The sequence below is a fragment of the Nicotiana tomentosiformis genome, chromosome 8 (assembly GCF_000390325.3).
Source record: "Nicotiana tomentosiformis chromosome 8, ASM39032v3, whole genome shotgun sequence".
Classification (NCBI taxonomy): domain Eukaryota; kingdom Viridiplantae; phylum Streptophyta; class Magnoliopsida; order Solanales; family Solanaceae; genus Nicotiana; species Nicotiana tomentosiformis.
The window spans coordinates 120763890-120777394 of NC_090819.1; positions in this window are offsets into that span (position 1 = coordinate 120763890).

Consider the following 13505-nt stretch of genomic DNA (forward strand, 5'->3'; position numbering starts at 1 on the left):
GCTGAATTTAGGGCAAAGTTCAAAATTCCGACTCACATCGATTTGGTTATGGCAGGACGCGACGTGGTACAAATACACTGCCCAGGATATTGTACGTTCTATGCATATCCGTTATATATAGGTTATTCCTTTCCTCTTCTCCCATTGGCGGAGGAATTTTCCCGCTACTACGGCGTCTGCCCGACCCAACTCTCCCCTTACATCTACAAGCTTATCCGCATGTTGACAAAATATGTGAAGTTGGCTGGCCGTGGGGTCTCTCTTTGTCACCTGATGCACCTCTTCTCCCCTAGTTTTTATAGGGGGCGATGCTTCATCTTCGCCACCGAGGAAGTAAAATTTTGGTAGTGAAGATGGACGACAAAGCAAATCGTTAGTTCTGGCTCAGCTACTTCTTCGTCAAGACCGAGGACGTGGTAGCCAATGCGAGCGGATTCGCTGAGGCTTGAAATTATGCTCGTAAGTATCTCTTGCCAAGCGTTTGTTTTACTTGTTTTTAGTCGTAATCTAATATTCCATCTTTTCCTCGCGCAACCGAGACTTCACCCCCTTTTTTTGTTACAGACATTCATGACTGGGTCAGCCAGGTCTTGCCTCTCACAGTGGGGATTCCTGAATGGCCAGATTTTATCAAGAAATTGAGGTCCGCGCCTTTAGTGACCGGTGAGTTCGTCTATCTATATTCATATATACGCTTGTTATCTTTTGTCCTTGCCATTTTGACCTCATGGTCGCCTGCTCGTTACAATTTTTTTTAGGAAGTGACAGTCTTCTAACTTTTCTTTTGCAGCCTGAGGATCTTCGAAAAGGCCAAAGGATCTTGCTCCAGCATTTCGCAAAAGGAAGGCAGCTTCTGTTCCTTCTGCCGATGTGAGGTCTGCTCGGTCATCGACTATGCCTGCCGCGGGACTCTCAACTTCTCCTCTGCATCATCTAATAGACGATGATAACGAAGAGGAATCCTCGCCGAATGGTGATAATTTGATTCCCCGTAAGAGGCAATCTGTAGATGTCGGAGAAAGAGCTGTCCATGCGAGGAGCTTGGTGATGGAAAATTTCATCATCCTAGAAACGGCGACCATAGATCTTGGAGATGATGCCAAGTTATCGCCCATGATTCTGTTGTCATTGGGGGCCGATGAGGGTACGTCTCTCCTTGAGGTGGTGATGGATTTTGAGGGGCCGTCGGCGAGAGTCCCTGACACCTTACGGCAGGATGAGCCATCGGCCTCGCTACCAGCCGAGGATCCTTCTTCCCGGGTTGACACAAAGGGGAAAAGCATAGTCGAAGAAGGCTACAAGACGACCCCCGATATGGATGCTGATGAGGAGAGGATGATGGGAGAAAGTCTTACTCGACTTGAGGTGAGATTGGAAAGGACCACGCGGACCATTGCGATCCCCTTGGACCGGGATTTGCTGGTGAATACCGAGGATGTGGTCCTTCTCTTGGTCCCCTCTGTTCTGATGTGGAGGGTAAAACCCTTGAGAAGCTAAATGATGCTACTTTGTTGAGATGTATAGCCGGCCTCGCTCTTAGGGTAAGCCTTTTGATTTTTTCTCCGTTCTTTTTTCTTGTTGAGCTCAGTTTCGTTCTTATTCCTCATTTTCTATTTTTCTTTCAGACCGTGATTTTGGAGATCGAGAGCGCCCGGTTGGAGGAGAGGCGTAAGTCTATTTTTTAAAAGATGGAGCAGAAGTATCGCGAATACCGTGATAAACACCGCGAGCTTTGCAGGCGGCTTGGTGGGAGCAGCAATTTTCGGGCTCTCTGAGACGAAGTGAAGGAGAAGGATGACAAGTTGGTGAGGGTCGTTAGAAAATGCAGCGAACTCGAGGGGGCGTTGTGGGACAAAGAAGAATAACTCGAGGTGAGTAAGGGGGTTGAGGCTCAATGCGCCAATCTTTAAGCCCAGGTGGTTTCATTGCGTGCCGAGCTCGAGGAGTGTCAACTCAGTTGTCGGCTGCGAGAAAGGTGGAGGCTTTCATAATCGTGATCCGTATTCTTCGTTCTAAGCGGGAGAGTGCTTTAGAGACGGCCAGTCTCAGGGAGGAGCAGCTTGATGAGCGGATATGGGAGCTGGATAAAGAGGCTTCGAGCCTTAGTGATCGAGTTGCAGTTCTTGAGGCCGAGAAGGCGCAGTTGTTGGCTCAGCCAGCCTCGTCCGGCACTTCTGCCTTTCCTGATGTTCCGCGAGATTTGTACAATAAATGGATTCACGCTGAGGACCAGCTGGATATATTTAGGGATATGATGGGGACGGGGGCTGTTTCAGAATCCCACTTTGAGGACGCTCATGCTAAGGCACATAGAGCTCAGTTTGCTTGTGGCTATGATACCGCTACACCTGAAGCCAGCGACAATAAGGATTATGCGGTCGTGGATCGGATCGAACAAGATGCCTGGTATGAGGATGAATATCTCGCTAGCGATGGAGAGGAGATAGGTAGAGATGGTCTGGGCGATCAAGCTGGTGGTGCTACTAGGCCAGACGGTGATTAGTTGTTCTTTTTTGTTTAGCCGCAGACTTGTGTGTACTTTTTGTAGGTGTGCAGCATTTGTAAAAAATATTCTAACTATGTAGTGTTAGTTTTGTTATTCGTACCTGATTACTTTTCTTTGTTCGGGTTTGTGCGCTTTTCTGATTTTGTTGCTTGATTGCCTTTGTCGTAACAGATTTGTTTGAATAGGTTGAGCGAGGTTTCATTTAGCTAAGGTTGTAGGCCGAGTAGGTGTTAATTCAAATGAGGTCGAATATAACCTTTGATTAATTGAGGTCGTGGGCCAAATAGGTGTTAATTCAAATGAGGTCGAATGTAACCTTTAATTAATTGAGGTCGTGGGCCGATTAGATATTAATTCGAACAAGGTCGAGTGTAACCTTTAATTAGTTGAGGCCGTGGGCCGAGTAGGTGTTAACTCGAATGAGGTCGAGTGTAACCTTTAATTGGTTGAGGTCGTGGGCCGAGTAGGTGTTAATTCGAACGAGGTCGAATGTAACCTTTAATTAATTGAGGTCGTGGGCCGAGTAGGTGCTAATTCGAATGAGGTCGAATGTAGCCTTTAATTAGTTGAGGCCGTGGGCTGAGTAGGTGTTAACTCGAACGAGGTCGAGTGTAACCTTAAATTGGTTGAGACCGTGGGTCGAGTAGGTGCTAATTCGAACGAGATCGAATGTAACCTTTAATTAATTGAGGTCGTGGGCCGAGTAGGTGCTAATTCGAACGAGGTCAAATGTAACCTTTAATTAGTTGAGGTCGTGGGCCGAGTAGGTGTTAACTCGAACGAGGTCGAATGTAACTTTTTCTTGGGGAGAGCAGAAGTAAACTTCGTGTACTTGTGCTTTATTCATATTCTTGGAGAGATTTACATATTCTCCGGGTGCTGGCTGGTAGTTCAGTCCCAGTCCCGGTCTATCTAGTCCCTTCATTGGTCGAGCTGGAAAAATAGTGAGAGATCGAGAAATGAACTGGTCGGCCAGTGTCTCCGTCTGTGCGCACTTCAATTCTAAAGTATCCCCGTCATCGCCTCGTTAAAAACCTACTCGAGAAAATCCAATTGGGACAAAACTCGAGTGAGGGAAAAAGAGTACGACTTTGGGGACCTCGTCCTTTAAAAGTTGAAGTACTTGAGGTGTGTAATATTCTAATTGTTTGGTAGTCGGTTTCCTTCCATTGTTTCTAGTGTGAATTTTCACGACCCAAAATCCCACCACAAGAGTCGTGATGGCACCTAGTGTCTAAGACTAGGTAAGCCAATTTTCATTACATTTTTGAAGCCATTTGTTTTTTGAATAAAATAAGTAATTAAAACTAACAGCGGAATAAATATGAATATATAACCTCCAGAGACTGGTAGTACTGAGTCACGAACTCTAACTGAATACATAGAATGATCACGAGGATCGAATATACAATACTGTTAGATTAAAAGTTAACAGTACAATGAAATAAAAAGACTCCAAGGGACTACGACGACCAAGCAACTCTACCTTGAATCCTTACGATTCTTCTTTTACTCTGCTCAAGTCCGTTATCTTCAATACCTAGCTCTGCACAAAAATATGCAGAAGTGTAGTATGAGTACGCCAAGGTCGGTACCCAGTAAGTATCAAGACTAACCTCAATGGAGTAGAGACGAGGTACAGCCAAGACACTCACTAGTCTAATAACCTGTGCAATATAATATACAAAATAATAGGAAACAAATAATAATAGGGCAACATGAAACAACCAGTGATATGCACAGCAGACGACAAGAATACCATTAATATCGCTCAATAATTAATAAGTACAATTACACCCAATTAAATCAATTCCTTCAAATAAATGTCTTTCACATATAATTCTTCCAAATAATTCTCTTTCAAACTTAATTTTCTCAAATAATTATTTTTCAAATATAATTCTTTCAATAAATCTTTCTAAGTAAAAATCCTTCCAAATAAATATTTTGAATATAATTCTTTTTAAGTCACCATATGACACCTCATTTCCTAATCATAATAATACGGGTCTCAGCCCATTTTCATATTTTTCTTAAACACGGGTCTCAGCCCATTTTCATATTTTCACGATACCTCGTGCCCATAATTAAACCATCATATTTTTCCGGCACCTCGTGCCCTCATTTCATATCACAGCTACACAGACAATTCACGTGCCAATTATCCTCATTATTTACTCACGGCACTTCGTGCCCACAATTCATTTTATAATCCACTTGGCAATAGCCACAAGCTCTCAATTTCAACATAAATCAGATTGTTATCAATTTACCAACAACAAGACAAATTGCAAAAGGTATAAAAAAACACAAGAAAATCACAACACTACATGAAAATTATCAACGCCACAAACCCACATCATCACATATCGTCCCTGACAATAGCTACCCTTTTCGTTCCTATTGCTACCCTTATCACTCCTATAGCCACCCTGATCGCTCCCCCCAGACAATAGCAATAGCCACCCTTATCGCTCGTATTGCCACCTTTATCGCTCCTATAGCCAGCCTTATCGCTCCGCCCAGACAATATTCCAACAAACATAACAATAGTGAAATGCCCCCCTTATAACCACATAATATCAACAGTGAAATGTCACCCTTATCTCCCCCCCAAATAACAACTCACACAACATAATAATTTACACGGGAAATTATCACAGCAACATAACAAAATCAATTCATATCACAATTTGCCCAATGGCCACAACCAAATTCCAAATCTACAACCAAGTCAATTAATTTCACAATAAATAGCCAAAAGCTCCACACAATGTGTACAACACCCAAAAACAATCAATAGAGATAGAAATTACTTAACATAAAGCAAAGTCTTCATAAAAATCAAATTTTCAATAATTATATAAACACCTCTTCTTAAGCTCATTTAATTAATTATTTGCAGAGGGAAAAATCCAAAATAAAATTAAATTCCAATAATTATCAAACCAGCAAATTCACAAAATTTCAAAAATAATCAAATAACAATCACATCACATTGTCATATAACAACAGAGTCAACAACAAGGATTTAGGCACGACAAGTAGATGATTAAATATATGCCAACAATTATCCAATTTACTACACAATATGCTCAAGACTTTAACTCAATAAAATTTGTACATATAAACCAAGTACGTACTCTTCACCTCGCGTACATGGTTTTCAATTACACAAATTGCACATAAGACTCAATGCCTAAGGGGTAATTCCCCCACTCGAGGTTAAGCAAGACACTTACCTTTTGAAGTTATGCCGATATTCCAAAATTGCCTTCTCGCTTGAATTGACCTCCAGACAGCTCAAATCTATCCAAATTAATTGTATAACTTCATTAAAATTTAGCAGAAATAATTCCGGATAATAAATACGTCGACTTAAAAATTTATTCCATAAAGTCAACAAAAGTCAACGCAGGACCCGCCCCTCGAAACCCGACATAATTTTTATGAAACCCGAACACCCATTCCGATACGAGTTCAACCATACCAATTTTATTGAATTCCAATAACAACTCGATCTCCAAATCTTAAATTTTCGTTTTTGGAAGATTTTGTAAAAATCTTGATTTCTTCTATTTAAATCCGAATTAAATGATGAATATAACCATGGATTCATGAAATGTAAGCACTTTAGGATATAGAACACTTACACCAACCAAGCTTGTGAAGAATCCCTCCAGAATCGCCAAAATCCGAGCTCCAAAAATTCCAAAATGAAATGCCAAAAATGACCAAGTTCAATCCTTATGTTTCTGCGCAGTTTCGCACCTGCGGACATTTTAGTCGCACCTGCGAGCTCGCTTTTGCGAGAAAAATCTCGCTTCTGGGATGCCCAGACCACTGCCCTCGCACCTGCAGAAGAGCTTCCGCTTCTGGGCTCACGCAAGTACGGAAAATGCTTCACACCTGCGACCTTTGCACTTCTCGCTCCAGACTGCATCTGCGACCATTTTGTCGCTTTTGCGGTCGCGCACCTGCGACCATTTCCATCGCAGGTGCGATAGTACCAGAACTGGAAAAAATCCAGAATTTCTTTAAGTACAATTTTGGTCCGTTTAACCATCCGAAACTCGTCCGAGGCCCCCAGGACCTCAACCAATTATACCATCATATCCTAAAACATCATACGAACGTAGTCGAACCTTCAAATTACCTCAAACAACTCGAAAACCACGAGTCATACCCCAATTCAAGCCTAATGAACTTTGAAATTTCAAATTCTATATCTTGTGCTGAAACACATCAAATCAATTCGGAATGACTTCAAATTTTGCACACAAGTCACATTCGACATTACGTACCTACTCCCACTTCCGGAATCGGATTCCGACCCCGATATCAAAAAGTCAATCCCCCGGTCAAACTCTTCAAAATTTTGAGTTTGGCTATTTCCAGCTTAATTCCACTACGGACCTCCAAATAATTTTTCGGATATGCTCCTAAGTCCAAAATCTTCATACGGAGCTAACAGAACCAACGGAACTCCATTCCGGAGTTGTTTTCACACGGTTCCAACTACGGTCAAAATTCTAAGACTTAAGCTTCCTTTTTAGGGACTAAGTGTCCCAAATCACTCCGAATCATCCGTAAATCAAACTCGACCACACACACGGGTCGTAATACATATTGCGAGGCTGCTCGAGACCTTAAGTCACTGAACGGGGCATAAATTCTTAAAATGACAAGTCGAGTCGTTACATTCTCCACCTCTTAAACAAACGTTTGTCCTTGAATGTGCTAAGAATTATTCTGCGGTTACCAAATTGATGATTTTACTTTTACACATATACTCACGGTTGATCCCACGTTACTGCATTTGAGATAAGCGTGACAACATCATCTCATTTGAGATTATTTCTTTTATTCATACTTGAAAACTTTAAGGCCATTTTCTTACGCTCCAATATTTTCAAAAGACCTGATTTCTCACAACAACGCACGGTATTAGTCTCAACTGGCTATAGAAACTCATGCCTATGCACACGTCAATTTTCTCGATAGTATTGAAGTAATTCAAAACTTTCTCTGGGGTGCTACATTATTCCCCGCTTAGGATCATTCGCCCTCAAACACATAACATATTTATCTCTTCTTTTGCAATTCTCAATCCTTCAAATTTTACTAACTCCTAAAGTTTTCAGAAATTTCGGCAGAGTCTCCCCTGTAATTGGGCCTATCCACCTGCCAGAGTAACACCAAAACAACTTCTAATAAACACATCCACAACCCAATAAAATACCTCAAGGTATATATGAATAACACCAATCTCAGCATCACAAGCACTGCATTATCATTAAGATATTAGGACATGAAGCACATCATATGCATGCTCATCACCACATCTCAGGTCTTAAAAGTTGTTCATAATTAATTCCAGCATCATCAATTAATCTCACATTAATCACCACCTCATTTCAAATTTTTATAACACTGACAACAGAATGTGAGGCATGAAGACCTAATGATTACCTATTCAGATTAATGAGTCACATTTAACGCCACCTGGGCACTCATCTCATAGGCTAAAACTCAATGTTTTCAGCACGAAAATGGTTGAATATGCACAGAAAAATATACAAGAATTATCAAATAAGCCTAACAGGCATGACTCCCTATTAATATTATTGTACAAATTACATTTCACACACGAAAAATTTTAAACTCATAAATATTTCACCACAAGGACCTCGTCCTTATATAACTTCCACCGCGACTTGTTGCCCGGTTTAAATATTTCACATCATGTAAAAATGTGAGGATCTCATCCTCAACTCTGAATCAATAGTATATTGCACATTGTGCCAACTAAAATTTTCAATTTCCATTCTTTTTTCTTTTCAATATATTTCATAAATAATTTTCACAATATATAATGAACCCTCCTACCAGTAGGGCATATAATTCATTAACTTTGAAATCAATTATTCCGAAACACATTAAACCTGCTGTAATGAATAATTTTTTTTTTTTGGATTATAGCCCTCAATGGTGTACCAAAAATAAAATGACATACACGGGCTCACATCTTTAAATCTCTCCATGGGGATAAACATATAAGTGGGTCACAAATTTACGAAGCTCACCCATAAGTGGAGCATAATAGGAGGACTCACCTCAATATTCAGAACCGAATCAAATTAAGAAAAATATCCTTTTATAATAAAATCTGGATCGTACCTGTAACAACACCATCTCGTGTATTGGCCTTAGCCAAAACATAAAGATTATATCATCGGGTCAGGTCTCCACCTCTTAGGCGCCCACTACCAGCTTGTCCTCCACCTCTAGCTGACTGTGCACGTGGAGTATCAGCTGGAATAAAGCTTGTAGCTGGAGTGTTCTGATGAAATATGCCTCTCCCAAGTCTGGGACAATCTCTCATGATATGCCTAGTATCACCACACTCATAACAACCCCTCTGAGGTTGCGCCTGCTCGTACTGAGTCTGTGCCAAATAACTGAAATAACCACTGTAAGAATCTCGTGTCGGTGGTCCACTATAAACTGGAGCACCCCGAGTAATCTGATGTGCGGCTGAGCTGACTGGTTGCTCGAGCCTCCGCTATAATGGGTTTTAGCTGAAGAGTAAAATCCACTGAACCCTCCAGATCTTCGAGACCTTTTGGCCTCCTTAGACTCCCTTTCCTCGCCTAAAACACCCTCAATCTTCCTTGCAATCTCCACTATTTATTGAAATGGAGCATCAGTTTGCAACTCTCGAGCCATACAAATTTTAATATCATAATCGAGCTCCTCAATGAATCTGCGGACCCGTTCTCTGATTGTAGGAACTAAGATAGGTGCATGATGGGCTAACTCACTGAACTTGATTGCATATTCTGACACTGTCATAGTGCCCTGACGCAACCGTTCAAACTCTGCGCGCCACGCATCTCTAAGAGTCTGGGGAACAAACTCTTTCAAGAATATTTCCGAAAATTGAGTCCAAGTTGGTGGTGTGGCATCGGCTGGACTACCTTCTTCATAGATTTGCCACCACCGATACGCTGCGCCTGACAGTTGAAATGTAGTAATTGCAACTCCGCTCACTTCCACAATATCCATGGTGCGGAGAATACGGTGACAATTTTCTAGAAATTCTTGGGCATTCTCTGTAGCTGTGCCACTGAAAGTAGGTGGACTATACCTCTTAAACCTTTCAAGTCTCTTTTGTTCTTCTTCTGATGCCTCTGGCCTGACCTCAGGCCGAACCAGAATAACAGGTTGCACCGGTACTACACCCGGAACCTGACCAACTTGAACCTGCTGCTCTGGAGTTGTGATATGAGTCTGAGCTACTCCCCCAATCTATGGAATGTTTGGTGCAACAGAGATCAATCCCGCTTGAGTCAATGTACCAAACATACTCAGGAACTATGCTAAAGTCTCCTGAAGTCCTGGGGTAACAACAGGTGCTTCTGGTACCTGTCACCCAATTGGAGATGCTAGTGGCTCCTCAACTGCCACTCTAGCAGGTACTCTAGTCGCAACACGTGCCCTTCCTCGACCTCTACCTCGGCCCCGGTATCTTGCAGCCCTAGCATTATGTACGGATGCCTGCTCAGCTAACCCAGTAGCACGTGTCCTCACCATCTGTGAGAGAAGGGAGATACAAAGGTTCAAATTCCAAATTTAACAAATTCCGCACAACAGGAATGAAAGAAATGGAAATTTCTTAACAGTTCTGTAGCCTCTCGAAGATAAGTACAGACGTCTTCGTACTGATCTGCAAGACTCTACTAGACTCGTTCGTGACTCGTAGAACCTATGAACCTAGAGCTTTGATACCAACTTGTCACGACCCAAACTCCCACCACAGGCGTAGTGATGGCACCTAGTCTCTAAGACTGGGTAAGCCGTTTTCCATTACATTTTTGAAGCCATTATTTTTTGAATTAAATACGTAACCAAAACTAACAACGGAAATAAATATGAATAAACAACCTCCCAAGACTGGTAGTACTGAGTCACGAACTCTAACTGAATACATAGAATGATCACGGGGACCGAATATACAATACTCTTTGATTACAAGTTAACAGTACAATGAAATGAAAAGACTCCAAGGGACTGCGATGACCAAGCAGCTCTACCTTGAATCCTTATGATCCCGCTTTAAATTTGCTCAAGTCTGTTATCTTCAATACCTGGCCCTGCACAAAAATGTGCAGAAGTGTAGTATGAGTACGCCACAGTCGGTACCCACTAAATATCAAGACTAACCTCAATGGAGTAGAGATGAGGTACAATCAAGACACTAACTAGTCTAATAGCCTGTGCAATATAATATGCAAAATAATAGGAAACAACTAATAATAAGGGCAGAATAAAACAACCAGTTATATGCACAACAGACAACAAGTACCATTAATATCACTCAATAATTAATAAACACAATTACACCCAGTTAAATCAAGTCCTTCAAATAAATGTCTTTCACATATAATTCTTCCAGATAACTCTCTTTTAAATATAATTTTTTCAAATATAATTCTTTCAATAAATCTTTCTAAGTAAAAATCCTTCCAAATAAATATTTTGAATACAATTCTTTCAATTAAAAAGTCACCATGTGAAACCTCATTTCCTAATCATAAAAATACGGGTCTCAGCCCATTTTTATATTTTTTTTAAACACGTGTCTCAGCCAATTTTCATATTACCTCGTGCCCCTAATTAAATTATCATATTTTCCCGGCACCTCATGCCCTCATTACATATCACAGCTGCACGGAAAATTCACGTGCCAATTATCCTCATTATTTACTCACGGCACCTCGTGCCCACAATTCATTTTATAATCTGCATGGCAATATCCACAGGCTCTTAATTTCAACATACATTAGATTGTTATCAATTTACCAACAATAAGACAAATTGCACAAGGTATAAATAAAACACAAGAAAATAACAACACCACATGAAAATCATCAACGCCACAAACCCACATCATCACATATCGTCCCTGACAATAACCATCCTTATCGCTCCTATTTCTACCCTTATCACTCCTATAGCCACCCGTATCACTCCGCCCAGACAATAGCAATAGCCACCCTTATCGCTCGTATTGCCACCCTTATCGCTCCTATAGCCACTCTTATCGCTCCGCTCAGACAGTATTCCAACAAACACAACAGTGAAATGCCACCCTTATAACACAACAAATAATTCTCTTTCAAACTTAATTTTCTCAAATAATTATTTTTCAAATATAATTCTTTCAATAAATCTTTCTAAGTAAAAATCCTTCCAAATAAATATTTTGAATATAATTCTTTCAATAAAAAAGTCACCATGTGACACCTCATTTCCTAATCATAAAAATACGGGTCTCAGCCCATTTTCATATTTTTCTTAAACACGGGTCTCAGCCCATTTTCATATTTTCACGACACCTTGTGTCCATAATTAAATCATCATATTTCCCCGGCACCTCGTGCCCTCATTTCATATCACAGCTGCACGGACAATTCACGTGCCAATTATCCTCATTATTTACTCACGGCACCTCGTGCCCACAATTCATTTTATAATCCGCTTGGCAATAGCCACAAGCTCTCAATTTCAACATAAATCAGATTGTTATCAATTTACCAACAACAAGACAAATTGCAAAAGGTATAAATAAACACAAGAAAATCACAACACTACATGAAAATTATCAACGCCACAAACCCACATCATCACATATCGTCCCTGACAATAGCCACCCTTGTCGTTCCTATTGCTCCCCCCAGACAATAGCAATAGACACCCTTATCGCTCGTATTGCCACCTTTATCGCTCCTATATCCAGCCTTATCACTCCGCCCAGACAATATTCCAACAAACATAACAATAGTGAAATGTCACCCTTATCTCCCTAAAATAACAACTCACACAACACAATAATTTACAGGGGAAATTATCACAGACACATAACAAAAATCAATTCATATCACAATTTGCCCAATGGCCACAACCAAATTCCAAAGCTACAACCAAGTCAATTAATTTCACAACAAATAGCCAAAAGCTCCACACAATGTGTACAACACCCAAAAATAATCAATAGAGATAGAAATTACTCAACATAAAGCAAAATCTTCATAAAAATCAAATTTTCAATCATTATATAAACACCTCTTCTTAAGCTCATTTAATTAATTATTTGCATAGGAAAAAATCCAAAATAAAATTAAATTCCAATAATTATCAATCCAGCAAATTCACGAAATTTCATAAATAATCAAATAACAATCATATCACATTGTCATATAACAACAGAGTCAACAATAAGGATTTAGGCACGACAAGTAGATGATTAAATATATGCCAATAATTATCCAATTAACTACATAATATGCTCAAGACTTTAACTCAATAAAATTTGCACATATAAACTAAGTACGTACTCTTCACCTCGCGTACATGGTTTTCAATTACACAAATTGCACATAAGACTCAATGCCTAAGGGGTAATTCCTCCATACGAGGTTAAGCAAGACACTTATCTTTTAAAGTTATGCCGATATTCCAAAATCGCCTTCTAGCTTGAATTGACCTCCGGATAGCTCAAATCTATCCAAATTAATTGTATAACTTCATTAAAATTCATCGGAAACAATTTCGGATAATAATACGTCGACTTAAAAATTTATTCCAAAAAGTCAACAAAAGTCAACGTAGGACCCGCCTCTCGGAACCCAACATAATTTACATGAAACATAACACTCATTCCGATACGAGTTCAACCATACCAATTTTATTGAATTCCAATAACAACTCGACCTCCAAATCTTAAATTTTTGTTTTTGGAAGATTTTGTAAAAATCTTGATTTCTTCCATTTAAATCCGAATTAAACGATGAATATAACCATGGATTCATGAAATATAATCACTTTAGGATATAGAACACTTACCCCAACTAAGCTTGTGAAGAATCTCTCCAGAATCGCCAAACTCCGAGCTCCAAAAATTCCAAAACGAAATGCCAAAAATGACCAAGTTCAA